The following is a 24,174-nucleotide window of genomic DNA, read 5'->3' on the forward strand; positions in this document are numbered from 1 at the left end:
CTGGGACATAGAAAAGGCTTTTGCTACACTGAAATGGACTTATATATCTGCAGTGTTGTAGCTCTTAGGGTATGATCCTAGGTTCCAGGGATGGATTAAATTACAATATACAACTCTGGTGACCAGAGTGACCAGGATCAAGATGGCTTTGTGTACTTCAGAACAATGGCTGATAGAGAGAGAGAGAGACTAGGCAGGGCTGCCACTTTCACCCATGCTGTTTCTACTAGTGCGGAGCCTTTGGCCATCAGACTCTGGGAGCACATGAAGGACTGGAGCATAGTTCTAGGCAAAATGACAGATATAGGCCCTCATTACAACCCTGGCGGTCGGTGATAAGGTGGCGGTAATACCACCAACAGGCTGGCGTAACTACCGCCAAATTATGACCACAGCGTTGCAAACTCAGATAGACAGCCACTTTACCACACCGACTGCCAGGGCAGAAACAACAGGCACCACGGCGGTAGCCGGCTACAGCCAGGCGGAAGTCAATGTACCGCCCACCATATTAAGAGACACAATTCAGCCACCTTTTCTGGGGCTGTCACAACAACATCAAAAGCCTGGCGGAAACAGAACACAGAAGGGCAAGGACTCACCTTTGGAGACACAGGGAACAACCACACCACCATGGAGCCTGAACTTCAGATCTTCCCAATGATTTTCTACGTCCTGCTCCACCACGAACACCAACGACAGCGAAGACCACCACGGTGAGTACAGCCGCCTAGCACACAGAAGAGGGAGGGAGGAAAAAGAGAGTGACACACACATGCACAACACACATCCCCACCCCCAACACCATACCGACATTCAGATGCAGTAATAAAACAGATTGACTCCGTACCACTCAGGAATAATGCAAGGACAACAGGAATTGATGAAAGTGAGTGTAATAATATAAATACAGTAGAAATACGAAAATTCAAACTAATGGTAGATCCATATGTACAGTTCAAGGGCCACTGCCCAGTCTTCATTGTGCGTGGGCCACAGGCCAAAGTCCAAGGCCCCACTTGTCACCTGCAGCAACACGGAGAGAACACTGCAGGGGTATCAGTTGGAAAATAGGCAGACACCTCAGGGGGACGGGAAACAGGGGGGCACCTCAGCCAGCAGATGGAACAACACCACTGGTCCTGGAGGGGGCAACATGCCCTGTGCTTGGTCCTGGGGAGTGCAAGGCCACAGTATCTCAAGTGGGTGACTTGCGCACTGGTTCTGGAGGGGGCATTGTGCACTGTGCTTCTGACTCTGGTGAGTGCAAGATCACAGTCTATCAGCTGGGTGTCATTCCCACAGGATTTGCAGGGGGCAGGCTGCACAGCAGCCCATGGAGGCAGGACTACAGACCGTCCGCCGGCAGTGACGGCTGCTCAGTGGTGGTGCTGTTGATGCTGCTGGTGGTGGGGGGGAAGCTCCAGGCCATCCCCTGGAGCCACAGACGGCTGCCCACTGATGGTGGTGCTGCTGCTGCTGATAGTGGTGGGGGGAGGCTCCAGCCTGGCTGCACAACCATGGCTGTTGGTGGGGGCACCGAATGAGTCCCTGCACCAGGCCCCTTGTCCATCCCACCTACTGGTGCAGGCCCCTTGCCCTTCCTGGCAGCAGCTGGGGATGGCTTCTTGCCCTTCCTGGCAGCACTTGGGGCAGGCTCCTTGCCCTTCCGGGCAGCACTTGGGGCAGGCTCCTTGTCCTTCATGGCAGCAGCTGGAGATGGCTCCTTGCCCTTCTGGGCAGCACTTGGGGCAGGCACCCTTTCCTTGAGGCTGCCTGATGCCCTGGATTCTTTCCACCACAAGGGGGTGTGGAGAATACTGGGCCCGTGAACTGGGTGCCTGATGTGCCTGCCTGGGTTTTTGCCACCCTGGCCAGACGTGAAGGATGAAGTGGGAGTGGAAGGGAAGAGGTCAATGGTGGAGAGGAAAAGCTTCTTAGGGACATTGGGACGGGAAGAGGGAGGTGGTTTGGGAGTGGAGGAAGAGGGAGTGGTTGTGGGAGGTGTCTCTCTGCTGGGTTTGGGTGCAGGTGCATGGGCTGGATGCTGTTGTGAGGTGGAAGGCTGTTGGATGTCTGAGTGCTTACGTTTGTGTACCTTAGGAGGGGGGACAGACACAGTGGGAGAGGACACAGGGGACCTGTGCATCGCTGTTGTGGTGGTGTCTGCCAGTGAGGTGTTTGTTCTGCTGGGTGTGGTGGTGATGGTGGTAGTGGATGAGGATGTAGTGCATGCAGGTGTGAGTGTAGACACAACTGGGAGGGAGTGGTAGGAGGGGGACACAGTGGAGGCAGTGGATGTTGGTGTGTCTGCATCTGGATGGTGTTTGTGTGAGTGCCTGTGGGATGATGTGTGGTGCTTGTGTTTGCCTGTGCCACTCTTGTGTGTTGTCCTGTGTGCATGCTCATCTGTCTGTGTGCTTGGGATAGGTTGGAGTTGAGGGAAATGGGATTAGAAAGAGGAAGTTGGAGGGTGGAAACAGGGACAATGGCTGCCATCAGAGAGGAGGCCAGAGCCTGGATTGATATCTGTTGGGCCGCCAAGCCAGTGTGAATGCCCTCCAGGAATGCATTTGTCTGTTGCATTTGGGCTGCCAGCCCCTGGATGGCATTCACAATGGTTGACTGCCCAACAAAGATGAATCGCAGGAGGTCAATAGCCTCCTCACTCAGGGCAGCAGGACTAACTGGGGCAGGGCCTGAGGTGCCTGGGGCGAAGGAGATGCCCACCCTCCTGGGTGAGTGGCACAGGCAACTCGCTGAGGGGCTGCTGGGAGGGTGGTGCTGGTATGGGGGTGGTGGCTGTACCTGTAGCTGGGGTGGCCACTGAAGTGTCCACCACCACCAGGGAGCTTCCATTGGGGGAGGTATCTGTGTACGAACTGTCCCCTCCAGTCTCTGCCGTGATGCTCCCCTCGCCCTCCATCCCACTGGTGCCCTCACCGTCGGTGGACTCTGCCTCCTGGGCCCTGTGGGATGCAGCTCCCTCCGTCGCCGGTGCCTCTGCTCCTCTGTCAGATGATGCTAAGGCACATAAGGACAGGATGACAAAACAAAAAGGGGGGTAGAGACAAAGGATACACTGGGTCAATGGCTGCGGCAACAGCACTGTTGGCGTACACACCACCGTCGCACACAGGAAACAGCCCTACGCATTATGCAATGCACTATCAGTAATAATGCTAGTCATACTGCCAACTGCAGCACACCAGGACCCCACAAAGCCCTGAACAGTAGTGGATGCCTACAAGCTAGGTAGCAGGATTATCACTTCAGAACCCTGCCCAACATGGGACCTACTCTCCAATGTCAGGCCTGGCCTAGGGCACCCACTGACACATCCCCCACCCGGGTACCCCCCTACCATGCATAAGTTGTAATGATGGGAACTGTACTCACCCCCTTGTGGATGCTGTGATGCCCTCAAGCGCCCATCCAGCTCTGGATAGGCCACCGCCATTGTGTGGGGCATCGAGAGGGGTCAGGGTTCAACATGCACCCCTTCCTCGTTGGGAGGCCATCCCCAGCTGGGCCTCCGCCGTCTTCCGTGCCCACCATCTCAGGTCCTCCCACCATTTCCGACAGTTGGTGCTCCCCCTGCCGTAGACCCCCAGGGTCCGCACCTCCTTGGCGATGGCACACCATGTACCCTTCTTTTGATGGGTGCTGAACTGCAGAGAAGTACACACAGGAAACGGTATCAGTCAGACCGTCCTGCCTGTTACACATATGGCCCACCATACCCCTTCATATGACCATTTGCACACACAGGGCCCAACACACAAGCTGCACGCCACCCAGGGGACATCCACCGACCCCCCCCTACATGAGGCCTTTACACACACCACTTCATGCATTCATGCCCCATGCATCGTGCTCACAGTGTACTCACCTGTTGGTCTGGAGGCTCATACAGCAGTCCATAGTAGAGTAGGAACCAATCCACCAGTTTCTCCAACTCCGTTGAGGTGAAGGCAGGGGCCATTTCCTCTTTCACATGAGCCATGGTAGGTTACAGACACAGGTCACAGCAGCACATGCAGTGTAGGTCCTCTCCTGTTGAAGGTTAGGTAGCAAGTGAGTGATCAGATAGAAGATGGCGGTTACATCCGCGGCGGTGCATACCGTCACCACCGGCGTACATCACCATTGGCCACTGTACCCCATAGGGCCCAATAATAACCAACCGCCTACCGCAACGGCACACAACGTCAGCAGAATTACCTCACTTCCACCTGTCCCTCCACACAGGACAGGTGGACGCCATTTCAGGGAGGGGGGGGCAGGCCCTGGATAATAACCTTGTCACAGTTCAAAATTCGACATACAGGACAAATGCCACTTATACATAAAAAATTAACATCATGCATTGTACTGTTGTGGCTACGATATAGTTTGTGACCGGCTCCTCACTCTTTTGCCCCATAGATTGCTACTGCTGCGAATGAATAGGAGATTGAGATATACCCCTGTGTACAGATCCCTGGTGGACCTGGCAACAAGGGAGCACAGTCACATTATCCTCACCTATAGACTTGATAGGGCCACGATCACGGAGCTATGTGCCCAATTGGAGCCTGACCTAATATCTGCAATCCGTCACCCCACTGGGGTCCCCCCTCTTGTGAAAGTCCTATCTGTGCTCCATTTCTTGGCAACTGGTTCTTTCCAAGTGACAGTGGGCTTGGCAGCAGGAATGTCACAGCCAATGTTCTCAATAGTGCTGACCAGAGTGTTGTCTGCCCTGATTAAACACATGTGCAGCTACATTGAATTCCCCCAGGTGGAGGATTTGGCCACAGTGAAAGCTGACTTCTATGCAATGGGACATATCCCCAACATCATTGGGGCAATTGATGGTACACATATTGCATTTGCCCCCCCAGCAAAATGAACAGGTTTTCAGAAATCGAAAGAGTTTTCACTCAATGACTGTCCAGGTGGTGTGCTTGGCGGACCAGTACATCTCCCAAGTCAATGCTAAGTATCCTGGGTCGGTGCATGATGCCTTTATCCTGAGGAATAGCAGCATCCCAAATGTGAATGGCCACAGAGGCACAGGGTGTGACTAATAGGTGAGCCCTGGTTTCCACCCATTAGATGTTGGTGTATGGGTATGGTGAGGGCCATATGGGATAGGGTGTGGCTAAATGTTGTCCCTCGATATTTGCAGGTGACTCTGGTTACCCAAACCTGTCATGGCTACTGACCCCTGTGAGGAATCCTAGGACAAGGGCAGAAGAACGTTACAATGAGGCACATGGGCAAACAAGAAGGATTATCTAACGTACCTTTGGCCTCCTGAAGGCCAGGTTTCAGTGCCTCCATCTAATAGGTGGATCCCTGTGATACTCACCCAAGAAGGTCTGCCAGATAGTCGTGGCATGCTGCATGTTTCACAACCTGGCCCTGAGACGCCATGTGCCTTTTCTGCAGGAGGAGGGGGCGGGAGATGGCCTTGTGCAGCAGTGGACCCTGTGGAAAGTGAGGATGAGGAGGCAGAGGATGAGGATGAGGACAACAGAACTGCACTGTACCCTTTGGCAACTCATTTTACAGATGTTGGTGCCCCACTATTGCTCCTGGTGTGATCACTGTAGCCAACGAAAGGTCTTTCGTATGTGAACATTACTGTACAGTTGAATTGCAATGTTTGAACCTGGTTAAACAAATACATACTTAAATCATTTGACATACTCCATAATTTTATTTATTCAAAGGGTATTTATTGAAGTGCTCAGAAGTAGAGGGGCAAGTGCATTTGCATGGGGTGATGATGGAGGAAAGTCCAGGGTATTGTTCTAGTCTATTTGTAGCACAGGGGCATTGTCCAAGGGGACATAGGAAGGGGAGCAATGGCAGTTCAAGGTGGACAGGGTGACAGAGTGGGACACAAGGGTGACAATCAGGAGAGTCTCATTTCCTGGCGGGGTCTTGGCAATAGTCTCTGGCTTCTGCCTGGATCGCAGGGAATGTTTGTGGGTGGTTCTCCTTCTGCAGGGGGAGGGATGCTGGTGGCCTGTTGGTCCTGTGGCAGGCCTCCTGTCCACTAGCGGCAGCGGAGGTGGAAGGCAGTTCAGATGTCTGGCTAGTGGCAGGGGCCCGCTGTTGTGAGACTGCCTCCCTCACAATGTTGGCCATGGCTGCCAGCACCCCTGCTATGGGGACCAGGGTGGTGGTAATGACATGCAAGTCCTCCCTGATCCCCTGGTACTGTCCCTCCTGCAGCCTCCTGTTCTCCTGCACGTTGGCCAGGATCTGGCCCAGCGTATCCTGGGAATGTTGGTATGTTCCCAGGATCTCAGTGAGTGCCTCCTGGAGAGTCGGTTCCCTGGGCCTGTCCTCCACTGGCGCACAGCAGTCCTCCCAGTGTCCCTGTTGTCCTGTGCCTCTGTCCCCTGAACCATGTGCCCACTGCCACTGACCCCAGGTCCCTGATTGTCTTCGGGGCAAGGTGTGCCCTGGGGTCCCTGTAGTGGTGGACACACTGCTGATTGACGTGTCCTGGGGACAGAGGTATGGGTAAGCTGGGTGGGTGCTGTGGTGGTGTTTCCTGAGGGGGAGGCTCTGTGGTGGTGTGTGCCAGGGTAACCGACTGTCCAGAGGTCCCTGATGGGCTAGGTTGGTCATTCAGATCCAGGCGACCAGAGATGCTGTCATCACTGTGGGCCTCTTCTGTTACGGACTTGGATAGTGCTGGCACCTCTTCGCCGCTGACATTGGCTGGGTTACCTGTGGGGATGTAAATGCAGTGTTATTGTTTCTGTATGTGACATATTGTGCATCAGTGGGTTGCCCTCTTTGGTTGTATTTGCCCTGGCAGCTTTCACTTGTGTAAGTTGGTATGTGGTGGGCTAGCTGATTCTCTCTTTTGTGCATGCTTTGGTGATAGGTGTTCATGCAGGTCTGTGAGTGGTGTCCATGCATTGGTATGGCATGCAGGGCTTGGCATTGGGATGAGTGATATGTGATGGTGGGGTGTGTGGGAGTTGGTGGAGTGGTGGGAGTGAGGGTGAGGGTATGTGATGACATGCAGGTAGGGGGGTCATAGTAATAGTGAGTTGACTTACCAGAGTCCAGTCCTCCTGCTACTCCGACCAGGCCCTCAGGATGCATGATTGCCAAGACCTGCTCCTCCCATGTTGTGGGGGAAGAAGTATGGGTCCACTGACAGTCCTCTGTACAGCAAGCTGGTGTCTTGCTGCAATGGAACGTACCTCCCCCCACAGGTCGTTCCACCTCTTCCTGATGTCATCCCTGGTTCTTGAGTGCTGTCCCACGGATTTGACCCTGTCCACGATCCTCCGCCATAGCTTCATCTTCCTTGCATTGGATATCTGCTGCACCTGTGCTCCAAATAACTGTGGCTCTACCCTGATAATTTCATCCACCATGACCCTTAGTTCCTCCTCTGAGAATTGGGGGTGTCTTTGTGGTGCCATGGGTGTTGTGTGAGTTGTGTGGGTGAGGGTGTGTAGGATGATGTGTTGGGGTGTGTGATGTGGGGTGCATGGGTGGTGTATAGGTGATGGTGGTGTGTGGCTCTGGTCTTGTCTGTGGTCGTGGTGTCTGTCTCGTGCCAATGGTTTGTAGTTGTAAAGGGTTGTGGGTAATGTTGGTGTGTGTTTTATAGTGGTGTGGGTGTGTGGGTGTGGCGTGTGTATCGGTGTCAGGTGTGTGTTGTTTGAATTGTCCAATGCGGTGTTGTTTTATATGTGTGTGTGTATTTTGAGCTCAGCGGTAGGTACCGCCAATGGTTTACCGCCATTGAATGTCTGCAGTGGTGATTCGTGGGTCATAATGTGATGGGCGTTGTTCTGCTTGCGTACCGCTGTGAGCTTGGATACTGCCAGTTTATCACTGACCTTTGGTGTAGCGGAATTGTGTATATGGCTGAATAGTGACAGATTGGTGTGTGTGTGTCATAATATGGTGAACGGATATCCTCCACGGCTGTGGTATATTGGCGGCAGTCAGCGTGCCGGTAAGTGGGATTTACTGCCAATGTCATAATGAGGGCCTTAGTGTCCATGCATGCAGACAACACCTTGGTGTACCTTGCCCAGGCCTTGGCTTACCAATTATGTAGCTATATTATATAGCCCCACAGCTCCAACATGCGACCTAGTGGTCTGTGGAGGAGGCTAACTGTGTGAAAACATTATTGAGTGGTTCAACAGAAACTAATAAGTTGCCCCAGTATTTCATGCAAGAACACAACCAAGCCATCAAACTACCAGCAATAGTTCAAAGGGTAACTACAGCATGGGGCATGGCAGTTGCCAGAGTGCTGCGTAGACCACCATTATCTAGAGCACTGCCACTGGAATGGGACAAACAATTCTGGGACATATCCTGGGACATGTAAATAGAGCACTGGCAGGAGAATGGTTGACTCTCCCCAGCAGACTTTCACCCAGCAGACTCCTTTATCATCTCTCAGGAAGCCTGCTAGAACTTTGGGGTAGAAGGTGGTCAAGTTCTAAAATTTGTGGCATTGAGTGACACAGCAAGGGAGATCTAGACAGAGTTCCCCAATAATCCTCGAATGTCCACCAAACTAGAAGACATGGTGGTGGGTGCTGTCAAGTGATGGATAGCTTCTATAAGGTTCTGAAGGTTGTTAGAGCTGCTATCTGGATGGTGGCTAGAGTAGGGTGGAAAGAGGATCGAGGGGCACCTGATGATAAATATGCAACAGACTTCCTAGTCCAGACAACCGATGCAAACTCAAGGTTTAAATTAACAAATTTTTATTTCCTACTCCGCACCTATCTAACCACACCTCGGTTGCATTGACTATTTCTGAATAGATTCCCCCAACCAACTGTCCTAAATATGGATCTGACAAAGCCACATTTGTACATATGTTCTGGGACTGCACACAGATCTGACATTACTGGAAAGAAATTGCAACACCACTCAGCCGAGTGACACAATAATAAGGTCCCAAAATGAAAAAGTGTGTGCTAGGGTTCATACTGAATCCAATGAGAAGGAAAATGGTGTACCGATTTACCACATTGGGGCTGGTGCTAAGAGAAAGGAGCTTAGCTTTACACTGGATCTCCAATAGGGTGAATGCAAGATTTGATTGAGTGACATGATTGAGTGGGCCTTGGCAGAAGAGAGATCCCTGAGGTTGGTCAGAAAAGATGGCAACTCTCCAGAGAGGGAGAGCAATGAACCGAGATGGTATGCCTGCTCTCTACCAGTAGGCACCAGGTGATTGGTGAGGAGGAGACAGAATCAGATGACTCAGATTAACATGTCCTATCTTCCAGTATCTAACAGCAGACTACTGGACTGAGGGTTCAGGCATGTGAAGAATGAGTGGGGTAGGGCAATGAAAAACGTGTTCCATCAATATCTTACAAAATTTGCATTGTACCACAGAACGGCACATGGTTGATTTTTCTGTATGTGATAACATTGTTTTCTTAACAAAATTGAATAAATTGAATAAAAAGAAGTAAAAATAACTTTGCATGTGACCTTGACTGTACAGCATACTGAAAACGTTTGTGTTAAACTATGTCAAAGCATAGTATTTTGCACTGGAATGGTCTCCTTCCACTACAGAATCCATGCTTGACATCACACACTCACTCTTGCTCTATGGGCAAGGGAGTATGTATTGGCACAAGGCAATCTAAAGTGCACTAGCACAGGGCGAGAGAAAAACAGTGTTATATCTTAGTAGCGATGGCAGTGCTCTGCTGTCTTCTTTTCATACAACCCTGCACAGCTCCTTTGGTTGCTGTACTGCCTTCCTTGATTTCTTTGTAAATGTGTCCCATTGTTTCTGCAGGGTGTGAAGTTCTACAATCTGCCTATCTTTCATGGAGCGCTCATGCTCGCCATCTCTCATCTGTCCACCTTTTCTCTACTTAAAGATGCAAAACCTTAAATCGGCCAACAGCAAATCTAGTGCAGTGATTTTAGAGAGCTGCTTGTTCTTTTTTGAAGAAAGCATCATATCTAAAATGCATTGTCAATTTTGCAATCAAGTGGGCAAGCTTACTGCGGGGCATTCCCATATTGTGTTCATATGTAAGCGCTGTTAGAGGATGCAAAAGAACTGACTATTCCTCAACAGCTAGAATTTGGAGCTTGTGGTTTCTGACTCTGTAGACCATCCCATCATTTTTTGTTGCGATCTGACTTGAAGGTTCCCAGTCATATCATCTGGAGAAAACTTGTAGTGAGTGAGTGTTTATTCATAGTGACCCTTGCAACATCTTTTTGGAGTCATCCCTTGCTTGTACGTCCCACCATACCTGCCTAAGTGGCCACAGATCCAGACTCATGACACCAAAAGCCATGATTAGTAGGTTACTAGAACTTTCCTTGGAGCTTGCCACCAATTATGTCACTGGTGATGTCAAAGATGATTTGATATTTCATGTCAACGATTATGTCATTTTTGATGTCATGCATGAAGTCATGAGCAGTACATAGCAAAGGTGAGAATTAGGATTGCTAACTACCGTAACTGGCAAAGTTCAGTGCCTTAGTGCATATTGCCCATGCTGTGTGCTGCTGTCCCACAAAGGAAATGCACACAAAAGGAAAGAAACTGATGTCTACTGCATGGCTTAAAGAACACTGCATGACCTTACGTGGTCTTATTTGCTTTAGGATGTTTTTTTAAAATCATGAAATGAATTACAGGAAAATACTTGCGCACCCCTGTACTCTGCAAGACTAAAGAAATGAAACAAATGTTAGTGGTGGACAAGCCAACAAACTAAAAGGAAAAGTCCAGCCAGAGCTGAATCAAGGGTTGTCTCTGGCTCTAAAAGCCAAGAGCCAAGTCTTGAACATATTTGGCATGTAAATCATACAGTAAACATAATGTAGGTGTGGGGACGGAAATTCCTCTGCATGGTAATAGATGTGTGCCCCTGCCCTAAGTGCCCAGCTCTACTGATGTCTGGATCCCTAAGGTGATTTATGTTGTTATAAGCAAACAAGGATCATGAGTGTGCATGACTTAGGCCTGTCTCACAGATTGTGGTCTTGTTGGACTGGGAGGGGTCCACAAACCGATACCCTGATAATGGTGAAAGGCTGCTGCTTTCACCAGGAGTTAAGCAGCACAAGGGTGGTGGCAGGATACTGTGCAGTGGTCAGTAGGAGTGAGGCCTAAAAGTTCACTCATTTTTAAGGTTCCACTGCTGTGTGCTTAACTCACTCTTGACCACAGTTGGTTTTGTTGTGAAGTGCTGTGCAGCACAGGAATGGTGTATCTGTGATGGGTGTATGTCTACCTGAAAAGGACAAGGATAAAGCGGTACTGAGCGGTGAGTGCACATCAAATGCATGTGCTGGATGTATGTGTGCCCACTAGTGATACAGTACTTGAAGGATGCAATGCGCGCATGTTAAGTGTATGTGCTGGTTGTCTTGGTGTCTACAGTGTGACAGTACATGAAGGATATAGTACTGTGCAGTGTGTTTATGTTATACATGCACTGGATGTATGTGTGCATCTGAATGGTAAAATACAGGGAGGTCCCTGGGTTCCATTCTGGGAGACCTAAGCCTGCATGGTGAAACATGAAGGAGCGGCAGAGAAATTTCCCCAGACAGATTTGTTGATTGTTGCATTCCTGTAGGCTGAGAAAGATACATACTGAAGAGGGAAGATTCAGACTTCCCCTGTATACTTCAAATGGTGCTCTTTGATTCAGTGAGAAGTCACAAGCAAGGGACTTGGGCACATATCACAAAGGAGATGTGGCTGATAGGCGAATCATAAAGAGTATGGCTGGGTTGGCTGGGGCGCTGTGCTAACATTTTGATAGACATATTACTGTAGCTGACATCCAGGTGTGAAATTCAGTCACTTCCATGGGCTGTGTTTTGGGGCTATCAGCTGTGGAGTCACTCCTGCTGTAACAGACTGCTTTCAAGAGGAAGAAGAGGGCAGAGGGGTGGGTACTTCAAAAGTAGCAGACCTGCAACATAGACTTCTAAGACTCGACTCTAAATTCCATTTGGTTTCTGGAAATAGACTATAGGAAGGGAAGCTTAAGACCGCCCAAAATATAATCTGCCAAACCGCCAGATGGCCTGTGTGAGGAGGGGAAGCTCTGTAAGACTTCTGTCTGTGACCAGGACTGGGTGCCAATGCCTACTAGTCTCCCTGCTGGTAAGGCAATATCACCCAGGGAATCCAAGGCCACCTGACCTAGGAGTCTGGAGCACTAGCATTTGCCTGCTTGAGGTGTGCCCTGTGAGGATGAGGAAAGCGTTAGAGGGAGCCTGGTCCAGTGGGGAGCCCTGTTGCATGGATTTCCGCTGTGAAGTTGTGAGAAGATGGCTGCTGCAACAATTGGGCCATTGCCTGTGTGCCGAACTAAGTCAGTGACCATAGTATGCTAGGAGAGGGTCACAGTGAAATGAGCCATGTGCATCGATGCACTGATCAGGCCGGAGCCCATGAGTAATGGAAGAGCAGTAACCTTGTGTGTCAGGAGGGGCCACTGTGAGAAGATTGTCATGCTGTGAAGGCCGTAGTTTGTGTGGGGTAGTGGCACCAACCCCATTTGCCATGATGGGCTGCCACCAAGGACTTAGACATGCCAATCAGGTGAACTGTGTACTGTGTACAGTGAAGATAGGGTGGCCCTGTATGCCAGAGGAGGCAACTGGGATAAGTAAGTCATGTGACCTAGTCACAGCTGTCACCAAGAGGACTGAGGCTACTGTGGACCATGTGTACCTACCCAGAATGAAAGATTTGCACCAGGAGTTACTTACCATTGACCCCCTTCTCGCAATCATAGTAGGAACCAGAGACGTATCCAAAAAAGAGGAGCCATCGAGGGCCTCGGATAACTGCGGAGGCACAACACCGTTTGAAGACTCTCCAACCCCTAAGTGCAACCCGCATGGGTCCGCTTGCAGTAAATGCACCTAAATCGACTCCTTACACTTCAGCACCTGTTGAAGGGGTGCACTCAGGAACTCTGGCTTCACCGATCCTGCGAGGTTCAGGTAAGACTGATCGGTCCTGGGGGAACTTGCTGCTAATTAGCACTGTAAGAATAGAGTCATAGTGGACGCTTGTGACTTGGACTACAAATGGGGCATGCCCTGGATATTGCCAATAGTGAATCTGGAATAACCACTACCCTAAAGTGAGGAGGAAGTGGGTCAGGGAACCTTCAAGAACACACCAGAGCCCTGACCTCAGTGGGATTGTGTAGTTATTTGTGAATGCTATATTTTCCTTTTGTGTATGTGTGTGGCAGTAGAAATAAAATACTTCTCTTTTTTCATAAAATGGAGTATTTTTCTGGCCAGTGTTTACTGCTGCAGCTAAGTGTTGAGTTGTGACACTGAGTTCGCTCCCCTGTATCCAACCCCAACCCCCCACTGAACCTTGGACTGCTTGGACAACGCTTACCCTGAGAGTTCATGGCAGATGGGGTATTTGGGCCAGTTACTATGAATCTATAGTAAGTTGGGCCCCCGGATATCAGGAAAATGTCAGTAAAAGGGCTCAACATGTCGACACAGTAACCCACGCTTGCGCCATGGTCCTCTGAAAGATCTTCTAACATTAGAAGATTGATCCCAGATTTTCCAGTTTCACGCTCAAAGACTGTTTGTCCTCAATTATTGAAAAATGGAATTAGTGTTTTTGCCAGTTTTACATTGCGCAAACTTTGCCCAGTGGCATTAAGACTGCTTCACTGCAGAAAACCTCAAACCTTTTGTTTTCAGCAGAGGGATATTTGCCAGGATTCTGAGAATGCAAGTGCGAATTCGAACCTGAAAGCCCCTTGTTGCGTGGTTGATGGCTGGAGCAACTGGATCACAGTACCTGCCCTAAAAGTTTAGCTCATTTCGGCTCGAGGTTCCAAGAGGCTTGAGCTGAGCCAGAGTAAGGTTTCTGGCTTGAGCCTCGCTTGGGCTTTCAGTGGCTCTCTCACCTTTTACACATATTCAGTGATTTCTCTACTTGAGTCATGGGTAAACCTTTAAATGTATTTTGTGGTGCTCATATCACACAGAAAATTCTAATTTACCCATGTACACTTTGACGGAGCCCAGTTTATTATGGTTTCTTTTGAAACAGTTGGTCATACAAAGGTATTTGTAGTCACATAAGATTGCATTGCACTTTCTACATTTTTTATACAAGGGGTTCGATAAAAATTCAGTTTGTAATTATGTCGCCCAACGATCACTGTATTTTACTTGGAGCACCCTACTCAATTTAGTTGAAGTGAATCTTGGAAAGGTGTCCTAATTTGAACTGTGTGCTGTCAGATAACTGTCCTGTGATAAAGTGGCATTTCAGAATATCCCTGTGAGTACAGAATAATTATGGATAGCAAGTTAGAGTGCTTATGCAAGCAAGGTCATCTGTTAGCCAGCATACTGCGGGACTGAAAATATGGGCTATAAAAACGTCCTGCTGTCAATGAAAGATATGTCTGACTCTGTAGAACTGTAAATGCTCAGTGAAGAGCATCCCAAGATGCTCTAAATCTTACACTGAGTTGTTCTTTAATAAAAAATGATAACATTTATGTTCCCATAAAACAAGTGAAGGTGGATGTTTGTTACTCAGCCTTTCACAAAAGAGTCCCATGCAGAAAGAGTGCAAGGAGTGCACTGAATGCAAGTCCTTTCACATATTGGGAAAATCACGTGGTAATACACCTCCGCACTACTTGTAATTAGGGATTTAACTGGTCCCACTGCTGTAATATAGCCCATACAGATGAGAAGATGATGTTAGATTTCAAAATAGGTTGCACGTTAAATTCTGCACTGGGCCTGACTGGCCCTTAATTTCATTGGGCACTGTCCCCGGTGTGCTGGAGCTATTGGGTGCCCGTTTTGAAAGCCATGGAGAGCTGCTGATGGCTCTATCACTATCCTCAGCTTTCCATGGTCACTTACAGCAGGAATCATGGGGCTTCTAGTGATAAAGAGAGGGAGGTGGGGGGGTGCAGTATTTTGGGTCCAGCAAGTTATTCCCAATACCAGGAACTTGTATTCCCTGTTAACTCACGGGGAGATACTGGACAGAACCGTTAATTATGGTCTTCACACCTTTGCTCTGAATTAATGGGAAACTCATAATGGGGGCCTAGATAGAGGGGTTACATGTGGATCATTTGGGGATGTCAGGTTCTTTTCAGACCTTCCATGTAGAACTTTTCAGATTGACGTAAGCCACACAAGATTACATTGTGGAAGGATGGGATAGCTTTGAACTTGTGATAGTCAAGATTAATGGACCAATAGTACACAGACAGGAATTCTATTTCTGTGTGATGTAGGCCATCTTGAAATACTAAAACTGTCCCATGATTGCAACCATTCTTAACAGCAGTGAGGCATAAAAAACAAGGCCAGTAAGTCACCAGTGTTGGCAGACCGCTTTCATCAAGCGCTTGCAGTTGAAGTAAGGGACTCCACACTTCCTTTTGCTGCGCCTAACTGCCTGTGTGGCTTTCTGTTTATTCTCAGCTGCGCTCTCAGAATTCACTCCTTTGCTAACCACTTCTGTAAAGTAAGCATCTGCCATGCCATGAAGAGCAATCCCTACTTTCAATGCATGTCACATGGGTTGATACAAAATGAGTATGGCTTTTCCAGCAAAAAATGGCAAAGGAGCAGGGGCGGTGAAGTGAAAGTCCACACTCTATATATTTTATTTCCAATTTAGTGCGATCCATCTACAACATGAACTGCTCCCTTGCCTGCTCTCCATCAACTGTCCTTATTCTTTAAACTCGTCCTGGCATTACTAAACCCCTATTATGACATCATATGTGTGCTATGTTTACGATCTCAACAATTCACCTTATAACATGTGGCCCCTCCGCAATGGCGAAGGAGCATCGCCCCCTGGCCAAGAGCCAGGAGATGAAAAATAAAACAATAGTTGACTATCATTTTATTTTTCATCTGCTGGCTTAGCCAGCAGTGCAGGGAGGGGCGAGCTAGATCATGGGAGGTGGGAGGGAAAGGGAGGAGAGAGTGCACCTACGTGTGCATGAGTGTTTGGCCGACCCTCTCAAACACACATGTGCACTTAGGTTACTCCATCCCAGTTCTGTTTCATAGCCGAGCTGGAGAAACTGCACAGACCCCTGGGCTGTGTCTGAGCAGCAGTCCGAGCAACTCAGACCAATCCTGGCGCTGCTTTCATGCTATGTTTAGCTTGAAAGCAGTGCCAGGATTGCTGGGGAGCCTGTGCTGGTGTCCCAGCGAGTGATGGACACCAACCATCAGGAGACGAGGAGTGAGGTGGCAGGAGTTGGCGGGAACCACAGGAAAGGTAAGATTTATTTTATTTATTTATTTTCTATTGTTTCCCCTGACTTTGTCATCCCCCCGCCATCCCTTCTGATATTTGTAACCGCCGCTGCTGCTGCTGCTGAGGAGCCTAACCCAGAGACCCTCTATTTGTTTTCTTCGATTCAAAAGCTCTGACAGACAGAAAACATTGTCTCAAGTGAGACCTAAATACTACTTTGGGAAATCTATTTGTTTAGCGTGAAACGGAACCTAATTGTTGTACTTAATTCATATCGTTTGATGGAACTCAATCATTAACAATAAAAAGTGGATTACTGTTCTCTATAGCTACAACTAGCATATTTTGTTTAATGGGAATGCTGTACTAATAATTATATTTTTTAATCTAATATATAATTTCAGGTTTGAAGAAGACAATAGGCCAAGGCTTCGCTAGAGCTATTTAAACATTAGAAAGGGTCTTCTTGTCTAGACTGTTTGCATTAGAAACATATTTAGTCCCAAATCAGATTATTTACATGAGAAACAGGTGTTAGTGTCTCAGTGAAAGCCTACCCTTGTGGTTCTGACTTTCAATATGCATTGAGCACTAACATTCTTTCTCAAGCAGATGCTTTTATCTGTTACCCTCCTAGGGCTCAGTGTGGTGTGACGAATGTCGCCGAATTGCAGGCATTTGAGGGTATTGCTATTTTTTATGCAAAACTCAACGCTTCTGGGTATTGTTCTTCGTTCTTATAATTGCTCTTGTGAGTTCGATTATTCACAGTTTTAATTTTCTGTCTGCGTGCCTGCATTCTGTAAATTACAGAGGCATGTTAGTACATAATTGACAAAAGCAATTTCACGATTAATGAATCGTATTATTTATAAGGTGGCTCTCCAAGATGGATCAATAGAATCTCCAGGTTTGATATACAGGTGTATAGAAGGTGACAGCAGATAAACGCCATGAGGCACATCTGTTTAATGTTCTTCGCACAAAGTCCTGCAAAATTTGCAACTTTGCTCTTTAAGCAATGTATACCTTGTTTTTCAGTACCCGTATAATGTTTCTTGGGTAAATCAGTGTCATTGTAATTATTCTTTCCATTTGAACTGCAAAGGTGTCCCATTCCTTACATGAATTTTCTAACATTTCCCTGAGGCTACTTTCTAAAAATGATTAATCTCACCCTTTTGCAGGAAGTAGTATATAATCCATTATTCTCTAGATCTATGTACCATGAACATATTATGGATACATACATATATATATATATATACAGTAAAGGTGCATAAATGTGGAATTAAGAATAGTAGAACTATATCACCTTATATATGCTAACCTTGACGATATAGTGGTAGTCATTATCTTGCACTGAATGCTGTTGCACTGAACTCAATATTGTGGTACAACACCTTTCAGCATTGCAAGTTATGTGATAGGCTTTCATTATAGGAGCAATATTCTATAGAAAAATGGCCCCCTTGTCCTTGTTCTACTCCTGTGACCAACTTAGTTGTACCACTCCTCCCATTGTTTCTGTCCATCATTAGGTAGAGTTAAGTGTTGCCCTCAGGTCTCGTGGTTTTTTTTTAGCATGCTTCTGAAATGTGCCTTCTATGGACATTGGTCCTCATTCACCAACATGAGAGAAAATAACAAGTGTCTGCTATTTTAGATTGGTACCCAACCTACACATGTGCATTTTACACATCCCTGAAATGCACAAAAATATTTTGCATTCAAATGAAAGATGTTTTTGCCTACTACTTTAACCAGACAGATGCGCAATATACACCTTGCGAGCACTATGCAAACAGGGCTAGGACGTTTTTTTCTCTTCCATTTTCTGATCCTCCAAATTACGTAATTGCCACCAACATATTCCGATTTCTGCATATATCCTCTGAATTTCAAACTGACTGGTGGACCTCAATCTATGTTTTCAGCCAAGGTAATTCTGGACCCTTGACTTTAAGGTAGGTGTTACCAAAACTGCCGAAATGCTTTTGAAAAACTAGTCGGTGCTGAATTTGATCTGAGGTTTGCTAAGACTCAGCCCTGACACTACTTGCAGGGCACCTGCACTAAAATGAGGTGTTTTCGTGTTTGCAGTAGTTGTGGCAATAGTGGACATGTCGGAAGCGTTTGCGAAGCCTCTCTTTGTTTACCAAAGAATAGACCAGCCCATAATTAAAGAAACATTTGCGATTAGGGAAGGGAAACCACAGTGCCAATTGACACCCGGTGGTGTTGCTGCCTTAGCTGCTTCACGAAGGAACAGGTCAAGTTTGCTTTTTATTATATGAATGCATGTTGTAAACACTAGCGTGTGCACTCAAAATACACGTAGCTTTGAGCCAAGAGCCCCAAGTATTTGAGCTTGTGATTGGCCTGACTAGTGGCTAGATAGCTATACATTTTGCGTTACAGAATGGTCACTGTTGAAAAATGTAACTAAATGTGTGAGAAGCACACTCTTTTATGTGAATAATGTCAGTATTACTAAAGTAAAGTAGCCATGGTGCCAGTTGCACACGCGGCCTCTCCCAAACATGGAATGGCATTGACAGATTTTAACTAAGGTGGTACGCGTCACTAACATGAGGCATTCAGGATCTCAGTGTAAAGTTAGAAAGAACCCTGCTTATTTAAAGTAGAAGGCAATTGTGATGTATGTATTTGTATTTTTTTGTGTTGTGCATACCTGTGTGTAGATCAATGGAGCACTGCACGTAGCAAGAGGGCTGACATAGGAGCCCTCTTGTCAAAGGAAGGTACACAGTGGTAAGGGCAGCTCAAGCAGAAGCATTGGGAGTTCAGCACTGGACGGTCCTGGTTGGGACTTCCAAACAGAATCTTGAGACCCTACTTTTTTACAAATAAGCGCTGACTTTAGAGAATAACTCCAAAGTCTGTTGCTAAACCTCTTTCAACTCCCATTTTCTCTTACTTGTTCACATGCTACACATTCATAAGTTACACAATACTTGCACAAGTTAGGCCCACATAATTTAGATGGTGTTGAGTTTTATATGCATAACACACTGCGACAGGAAGGAATCTCTCTTGGGAGAAAACTAAAACTCCCAGGGGCCCTTGTGGGCAATCAGGTGTGATAAGCACATCACCATTTAATGAATGAGCGTGTTTGTCCTTCTGTGCAAAAAATGCTGTATGAAAAGAGACACTCTCGGGAGTGGGGGGAGGGGTGGGATCCCACAGCTCTCAGAGACCCTTGAGGCAATAAGGTTGAAGGGGAAGCCCGTAACCACACAAAGAACATAGGTCCGACTGTTAACCAAATAGGTGCTTGTCTGACACCCTCCACATTAGGCATTCTGTCTGATTGCATTCCTCCATGTGCTGAGAACCCCAGTAGCAATCCCTCCCAGGAATTTGAACAACGCAAACCCTGTAGCATCCACCCAATATCCGAGAGTTAGTACTGCCTAGCCTTCCTGTAGTTTAGCCCTTAAAAGTTCTATTTTATCACTGATAAATCGTATAACCCTTTTTCTCACACTACATTTACCACCTGATGCCTGCTACTAAGCATTCATTTTAACCAGTGTTTCTCCACTAGTGACCGATCAATAAGACGATAAGCACATCCCAATTAAAAATCAAGGTGATCCCCTGAAACGCTAACATTAGTGCACCGATTTATGAATCAATCTTGGTCATTGGGTGCACCCCTCGGGACAGCCAAACTGCTAAGGATTTAGTGGGTACTGCATAGTCATCAGTTTTGGGAACCCAGCATTGCGGGAGACCTGCTCAAACTCAAATATGTCACCTACTCCCCCGGTCTTATGAAGCAGAGCCCTTGGGGTTTGGCGTTTTTCGATAGTTGCACCATTTTTCTCATGATTATTCTGAATTTCACACTGTACCTAATACCATTTCTACCTATCAATCACTTTTCATACCCACCCCCAGAACTGTTTCACTTTACTTGAAGAGCCAGCTGATGCTATCTGACCTTTAGTCCAGATAACACTTCTCAGCGCTATGAGGCCTTCGGGTAGTATTTAGGCGCTATATAAGCTGTTATAACATAACATAACATAACTTACAGCCCTGCCCAAGTTGGCACTATTTTCTCTATCAAAACATTTGACAATAAATTATTAATCTTAAGCATTGATGTTCAGATTTGGGGGCCTTGTGTGAATCCCAAAGGACGATGACCCTAGTATAAAGATGAACCAAGTCAAAACAAAATTACACCAGACAAGGTTTAAAGTAAAAACTGTGAAGGTTTATTGACATTTTAGAATCACTACAGAAGGCAAAAATAGTTAATGAGTGCAAATTAAAATAATAATAAATTCTCAGAATGCAAATAAAGGGGAATTAGCATCGGTTCATTCTTTAGTTTAGTTAAAGAGCCACATTCGGTCTAGCACATGGCAAAATAAAGCAAACACATTTTAAGTATAGAGTCAAAGAGAAAACTGTCAGAGGGATTGTTCTGCTAAATAGGCAAAGAAACTCCATAAAATTTCTATGTTTAAAGTAAACAGGACTGACATGAAGTCTGCCTCCAAAGAAGCAAGAGAAAGTATTGGCAAACATCCCAAAACATTATGTTATATGGTTTTCCAGCAGAGAAGTCACACTGTTGACATGGAGTGAAACAAATGTTACATCACAAAATCCAATGGTAAAAGAGAACACACATCACTAGAAAAGTGTCTTTTGCTGTAATTCTAATGAATAATCCTGTATTGTACAACACAAAAGAAAACGAAGGCACGTTTAAAATTAGATACACAACCTCTTCTAGCCCGTGGAAGCTGCTTTATAAAGAAACAGTCAAGCTCTGCTCTTTTCTCCAAGAACATTGGGAACATATATATTTTTTTAAATAGAACAAAACAAGACCTTAAAACTACTTGAATTAAATGTTTTTTTCAACATGTTGAAGGATGCATTTGAACTCGAGCTGCACAGAGAAACAAGAAACCATGCTTTTTTTAAAATGTGCATGGTAGTTCTGTGACAATTAACTTGAGGCCTGGTCATGTCAACTAGAAAATCTTTCTTATACAGTTCAATTATATTATGTACAATTATTCATGTTAACTAAACATACATTATTACTCAATTCTAAGCTCACTTCTTTGACACTTCTGCTCCTGTCAATTTCTGGGGAAAGCTTCAAACTTTGCAGAACAATTGGATCACCCTTATCAAAGATTTGAGTATTGACCTTTTCTAAGAAACATGGACAACAACAGATGTCTTTTATCTTTCTGACCATGTAAATCCATCCTGTTGGATCGGGTCACATAGCTGACCCTGTCGACCCACTACACTTAGTCCCAGGATTTTGGAGTAGTTCATTTTAAAGCCCAATACTTGAGCAAAGTGGTCTAACTCCACTAACAATGCCAAAATTCTTTCAGGATCAATGATGAAGCACAAGATATCATCAACGAAGAGGGCTGGTTTGTGCTCTCCTCCACCATCATGCCATGGATTGCAGGATTATTCTGGATCTTGGCCAATAAGGGTTCCATGGCCAAGAAAAAGATTAGAGGGGACAAGGGGTACCCCTGTCTTGTGCCCCTCTCTAGGGAGATATCTGCAGTGAAGTCTCCATTAATTTTCAGTTTGGCTGACGGGCTCTTGTAATTTGCCTGGATATAAATTTTCACGTTTCAGACCCAAGCGGGCCCGGCCAGTACCCTTGGAAGGTACACCCAATGAACTCTGCCTTCCGCTTTCTCGGCATGCAGGAAGAGAAGGGCCATTGGCTGGTGACAACACTCCGCTTTCTTCATGAGCACCACCACAAGTCTCATGTAGTCGTTCACCTGCCTATTCCTGATGAAGCCCGATTGCTGGGAGCATTAAGGATGGGCCAGATATTTTGAAGCCGGGCCATGAGTATCAAGGAGCTGAGCGAAGGGGGCTTATCAGGTTTCAGAAGAAGAGTAAGGTGGGATTCCAGCATCATGTCCGTCACTATCCCAGACGTCAAAAATACTAGAAAACGTTCATGGTGGCCTCTACCAACGGGGAAGCATATGCTTTGTTAAAAGTGTTCAGAAACCCATTGGGTCCTGGGGCCTTTTGGGATGAAAAGCTGTTAATCAATGCCCGGACCTCATCCAGTGACATGTCCTTCTCCAGTAAGTGCAAGTCAGCCTCTCTATTTGGGGAAGTAAGGCCATGAAGATACTCGTCCTAGAGTTGCTCATTCAAGTCTTGGGCCCAAAACAAACTAGAGTATTCTTTAAAACCAGCAAGAATCTCCACCGTTTCATGTTGTTGCATGCCCTCCGTGTCCCTGACTTTGTTTATGTGGCTGTGAATGCTATCATACACATCTTTTAGGCCAAGAGCCTGCCTGCCTTGTCACTCTATTCATAATAGGTTTGATTAACAAAAAGTAGTTGCCTGCCTTTCTCCTTCAACAGTATCTGTTCAAGCTTCCACCAAAGCCTGTGAAGTTCCCTTAAAGTCCTGATTGTACCCCCTTCTTGTGTTGTGTCTCAGCATGGGCTATCTGAGTTTTTTATTCTTTTTTGCGCAGTTTAGCTGAGCTTTCAAACATTGTAGTGTGGGAAATGAGTTCCTCCCAGAAGACTGCCTTAACTGCATCCAAAAGGACTGCGGGGTCACCTCTCCATTTTCATTCTTGGCATAGTAGTTCTCTACCATGTCTTTAATACAGTCTTGCAAGGCTGGGTCCCTGAGCGGCACCTCGTTTACGACCCATGGCTTCTGGAATATTCTCTGCGGGTCAGCAGGTCCCACCATCAGCCACACCGGGGCTAGATCAGATTGGACTTTGACATCGATTTCAGTGTCTATTAGTCAAGGTAGATTAGAAAGTAGTCCAAGCGTGAGTAGATTTTATGGACGTTAGAATAGAAGGTAATATCTTGTTTGAGGGAAAGGTAGTGATGCCAGGCATCCATGAAAGCCAGGTCTAACAATCGTTGTGCCAGTGCAGTGGGAGAGCAGGGTTCATCTTGTTGTGGACGGAACCGATCCAGGTCCCAGATTCAGGAGAGTATTGAGGTCACCACACAAAACAATATTGCCTACTGCAAAGTGGGAGATCCCTGGAAAGAGGTGATTATAAAACTCATCTGTATCCCTGCTGGGGTCACACAAAGAGATAATAGTTGCCAGAGTAGTACCCAGAGAGCTGCGTACCCCCACTTGTCGATTCTACAAGTCCCTCTATATACTATCTATTTTAAATGATAGGTCGCTGCATAGGAGGATTTGCTACCCCAAGCAACTTGCGGGCATACGTAGAGTTAATCTGTGTTGGGTACTAATTTTAGTGGAGGGGTCTTGGTGTCTGCTTTATAAACATTGAGTCTTCTGAAGCAACACCACACCCACCTCCTACTTGAGCCAATTCAGCAAAAGCTCAGCACTTAACCCGGGAGTTTAAACCCTGTACCTTAAGTGACACTAATTGTAGGGTTGCCTTGCTGTACTGCGTGGATACCCCTGCCTGTGCAGGGAATTTGTAGTGGAACTTAGATTAATAATGTCACCTCTTAAAGTGCCAACCATGTATGGCAGCTAGGCAATAGGTAAACAGGACAACAGCTGAAAACAGCCTATTAACTGATAAACAATGAACAATGTAAACCGCCAGACTTCATCCGAAGCCTGGGTCTGGTAGTCCATCACCTGGAGTAAGGATAAAAGAAGACTGTAAAGACTAGATATTGTCCAGAGGAGTAGGGACAGGCTCCTAGAATTAACATGAGAGCCCCCTCACCCACATAGTTAGTCTCCGAAAAATAGGTTAGTCAGGGCCATGTTGAAGTGTTGCCTGAGAAATGATGTTCTTAGGGAATTCAGAAAGTAAAAGCTGAATGTCCTCCTTAGTCGTTAGTGGCCTGGGAATCAGAATT

The sequence above is a fragment of the Pleurodeles waltl genome, chromosome 10, assembly GCF_031143425.1.
Source record: "Pleurodeles waltl isolate 20211129_DDA chromosome 10, aPleWal1.hap1.20221129, whole genome shotgun sequence".
Classification (NCBI taxonomy): domain Eukaryota; kingdom Metazoa; phylum Chordata; class Amphibia; order Caudata; family Salamandridae; genus Pleurodeles; species Pleurodeles waltl.